Source organism: Hyaena hyaena, unplaced genomic scaffold, assembly GCF_003009895.1.
Source record: "Hyaena hyaena isolate Hyena2069 unplaced genomic scaffold, ASM300989v1 scaffold_437, whole genome shotgun sequence".
Taxonomy (NCBI): domain Eukaryota; kingdom Metazoa; phylum Chordata; class Mammalia; order Carnivora; family Hyaenidae; genus Hyaena; species Hyaena hyaena.
In genome coordinates, this window is record NW_024081070.1 from 1375164 (window position 1) to 1379996 (window position 4833).

Genomic DNA, 4833 nt, shown 5'->3' on the forward strand with positions numbered 1-4833 from the left:
AACTTAAACTTCATGAACAGAATGCCTATATTTTTAGTTAGGATTTTTACCCCAGGAACAAAGCAAGTTCTTCTTATCACTTCAGGCCCTGTCTACCTGGTTTATCACTTCTGACTGTCTTCCTTTCCTGGCCATTTTAGACTCATAGAGGTCAAATGGCCATACACAGCAGGTCAACTATACTCTTTCTTTATCCATTGTTAGATCCCCTGGCTTCCTCAGTCCTATGGCAATCCAGTCTCTTTCACCAAGGTATTGATACATTTTTTAAAAATTATCCTTGTCTTCTCCTCATCTGCAAAACCCTATTTAAATTTTTTTTTTAAACATTTATTCAGTTTTGAGAGACAGAGAGAGACAGACCTGGAGTGCAGGAGGGACAGAGAGAGAGGGAGACACAGAATCCGAAGCAGGCTCCAGGCTCTGAGCTGTCAGCACAGAGTTTGACACAGGGCTTGAACACACAAACTGTGAGATAATGACCTGAGCTGAAGTTGTCTGCTTAACTGACTGAGCCACCCAAGGCCCCTGCAAAATGGTATTTTTAAGTGATTTAAGAAAAATATTAACATGGAAGCAAAATGCTCAATTAATAATCTTGTGCTAAGTATTAATTCATTTAACTTGATGTGTTTCTTATCCCAAGGTCAGCATTTAGAGAAAGATGAAAAACCTATGTTTATTTTAAAGCATTTCGAATAATGGAATTTCCAGTGATGAGAAACTACCTTTGGGCAGAAGAAGTTTTCTCCCATTTGCATTACAGATACCCTGAGGAATGGTGTGTTGGCTCTGGTTTGTATCAATCTGTGAAAACTGATCGTTAATGGTAAAAAACACTGTCCCTGTGGATCTTACATTCTAGTGCATGGTAACAACACATCAGTAACTAAAACAAACAAACAAACAAACAAAAACCCCCCAAAAGTAAAACTAAGATACACATGTACAATATATTTTAGATAAGACAGATAGTGAAATCTCACTAAGAATGTAACATTTGAGTTGTAACTTGAAGGAAGCAAGAGAGTGAGCTTTATGAAGATCTGGGGCAGAATATTCCTAGTAGAAAGAATAGCAAGTGCAAAGATCCTGTGACATGAGTGTGCCTGCTGTTTGAGGAAAAGTGAGTGTTATATAACTTGGGCTGAGTGAGACAAAAGTGAGTTGGTGATTACAGCAGAGAAATAACAAATGGCCAGATTACAGAGGGCCATGTGGTTACAGTAGAAGTATGGCTTTTACTCTAGATGATCTGAGAAGAAGGACACGCATGAAAATAGATTTTTTAGTAGGATCTATTTGGCTGTTAATGAGAATAGATTGGAAAGGAGAAGAATAGACACAGAGAAACCTATTAGGACACAATAGGATAGTCAGGAGGCTGGGAATATAACAGTTGCAGCAATGATGCTAAAAATCAAGTGATATTCCTTGAGAAGGTATAGTTAGAATACCCAGGTTGAATGAGAAAGGTGAGTAGGCTGACGCTAAGGTTTTTATCTCAGCACCTAGGTGGGGAATTTGCAGTAATTAAGGGCTTAGAAGGGAACCACATATCTTCTTTTTGGAAATATCATATTAAAAGTTCCTGTAAGGCTTTTGAATGGAGATGTTGAATAAGCAGTTGGCTATATGCAAGTCTGAAGATCAAGGAAGAAATATAGGCTAACGATATAGAGTTATGTATTTATGTATTAATTTTTTTCACTAAATTTTCTTTTAGTAGGGCTTAAAATTCTGTGACATTTTTCGTCAAGTTTTTTTCCATTAAAAAGTACTGCTTTTAAAAACTAATAACTGAAAAATGACACACACACACAAATACATGGTCCACAAAACATTCTTCTTTCCTTCTGTAGGTTTTATGATGCATCATTAGCATGAGCCAGTTTTTTACTATTAGACTTAAATGGACAATTGGCACAAACTGTTCCAAGACTATTCTTCCACCACTAATTAAGACTGGGATGGCAGGGGGGCACCTGGGTGGCTCAGTCAGTCAAGCATCCAACTCTAAATTTCAGCTCAGGTCATGACCTCAAGGGTTCGTGAGATGGAGCCCAGAATCAGGGTCTGTACTGACAGTGTGGAGCCTGCTTGAGATTTTCTCTCTCCCTCTTTCTCTGCCCCTCCCCTGCACACTTATGCTCTAAATAAAGAAATAAATTTAAAAAATAAAGACTGTGGTGGCAGGTACTGGGGATGATGTTCACTTAGCCTTCTGAGCTTTCTGGGCGGACTTGGTGCCCTTGCCAGCTCCAGCTGCCTTCTTGTCCGCTGCTCTGATGACACCCACACCAGTCGTCTGTTTCATGCCAGAACAGCAAAACGGCCTGGGGGAGGATAGTCAGAGAAGCTCTCCACACACACAGGCTTGCCAGGAACCATATCAACAACGGCAGCATCACCAGATTTCAAGAACTTGGGGCCATCTTGCAGCTTTTTGCCACAATGATGATCAGTCTTCTCCTTCCACTTTGCGAACCTGCAGGTAATGTGAGCTGTGGGACCGTCCAGCACAGGTGCATATCCAACACTGATTTGGCCTGGACGGTTCAGGATAATCACCTGAGTTGTGAAGCCAGCTGCTTCCAGTGGTGGGTCATGTTTGCTGTCACCAGCTACATCGCCATCACAAACATCTTTCACAGATATGTGCTTGCCATCGAAGCCAACATTGTCCCCAGGAAGAGCCTCACTCAGAGCTTCATGGTACATTTCAACAGGCTTTACTTCAGTTGTAACACTGACTGGAGCAAAGGTGACCACCCATGCCAGGCTCAAGAACATGTGTCTCCACCCGGCCCACAGGGTCAGTACCAATACCACCAATTTTATAAACATCCTGAAGGGGCAGACTCAAAGGCTTGTCAGATGGACGACTTGCTGGCAGAATGAAATCCAGAGCTTCAAGCAGTGTGGTTCCATTGCCATTGCCATCTTTACAGGTCACTCTCCATCTCTTGAACCAAGGCATGTTTGCACTTGGTGCCAGCATGTTGTCACCATTCCAACCAGAAAATAGCACAAATGCTACTGTGTCAGGGTTGTAGCCGATTTTCTTGAGGTAGGTGCTGACTTCCTTAACAATTTCCTCGTCTCTGCTCTGGCTGTAGGGTGGCTCAGTGGAACCCATTTTGTTAAGACCAACACTAAGTTGTTTTATACCCGGTGTGTCAGCCAGAAGGGCATGCTCTCAGGTCTGCCCATCAGAGAACCTGCTTCGAATTCACCACCACCAGCAGCAACAATCAGGATGGCCCTGTCAGCCTGACATATGCTATAATCATGCTTTTGATAAAGGTTTTGTGTCCTGAGACATCAATGATAGTCACGGAACTCTTGCTTGTCTTGAACTTCCACAGAGAGCTGTCAGTGGTGACACCATGTTCACAATCAGCTTTCAGTTTATCCAAGACCCAGGTGTACTTGAAGCCCTTTCCCAACTCAGCAGACTCCTTTTCAAAGTTTTCCATAGTTCTTTTATCAATCCCACCCCATTTGTAGATGAGATGACTAATACTAGCAGACCTCCCCAAATTTATGTGTCCAACGATGACGATGTTGATAGGAGTTTTCTCCTTTACCATTTTGGTTTACGTTTAGTGGTGCTTTTCATGTCACCTGTATTCTAGTGGCAAACTCATTGCAAAAAAAAAGTAGTAGATGGTATTTAAAATCATGAGGCAGGATGGGATCACTTGGGGAGTTAATATAGGTAGAAAAACAAGTCTATTTAATAGGATAGACTTTACCCAGAATTTATGGTTAAGCCACTATTCACATAACAGTCTCTCTCCTTCCTTCACCTTTGCTCATATACATATTAATATAAACAAAACATCATTCCATTACATATATTTTGTAAAAATCTGATTAACTTTTACTAATGCTTTAAAATTCAGCTTAACCATCAAATTCTCCATTTATCTAGAGAATTGCTGAGTTATTAGTTTAATGGAAAGTTATAGAGTCATACATTAATGCCCCTTTATTTAAATTATATTTCTGCAGTGTTACTGTCTCTTTATCAGCTTTCTAATCCATTAGATCATGAAGTTCCTAAAGCAAGGATCATATGTTTCCAAAGCCAACACCCTACTTGAAAATTTGAAGGTACTTAGTGTATTAAAAAATAAAATAAAAATAAATAGTAATAGAAAGTGAGAAGAGAAAAAGGATAAAGAGAGTTTCCAGGTAAGCATTGGAAGAGGATGTGGGAGAGGGAGGCAAATATCTATTTCATCTAGTGTGTAAGGCTGGTTCTGAAAAGTCGCTTGCAATTTCTACAAACACAGAAAACATACTGTATAGTTTAGCAGAACATGATTCAATTTCCTCTTCTGTGAAATGAGAGTGTTGAACTAAGTCCCTTCCAGCTTTAAAATGCAAAGGCTTTATGACTCTCAGATTCCCAAGTGAAATATGATCTGTGATTCGTGTTTTCTCTTCCCTGTGTTTGGTCATGCCAGGTTATCTAAAACCTTCCTGCTGACCGTGGATGCCCTCACCACCCCCATTTAGTCTTACTTCCTCTCAGCCCTGACTCGGCAGACTTTAATACCATCATTATTTTACAAGTTATTACTGCTCTCAAAAAACTCACGTTTGCTGCATTTGCGATTTTTGTGCTAGCTCTGTGTTGTCTTGACTTCCTTTTTCACTTTGTAAAGCAAAACAAAAGAAAAGCAAAGGAACAAAGCCCCCCTTTTTTCTCTCTTAAAAAAACAATTTTGACATTAGTTGGAAAGATTATCAGCAAATACTATCACTTAAAAACTGCTGAAAAAGACATGGGATAGAAAAATGTGACAAGATTTGTAGTCATTA

At 40.1% G+C, this 4833-nt stretch overlaps 1 pseudogene; it reads right to left on the reverse strand.

Moving 5' to 3' along the window:
• Nucleotides 1-2212: 2212 nt before the first annotated feature.
• LOC120245884 lies at nt 2213-3593 on the reverse strand (annotated as a pseudogene).
• Nucleotides 3594-4833: the final 1240 nt, after the last annotated feature.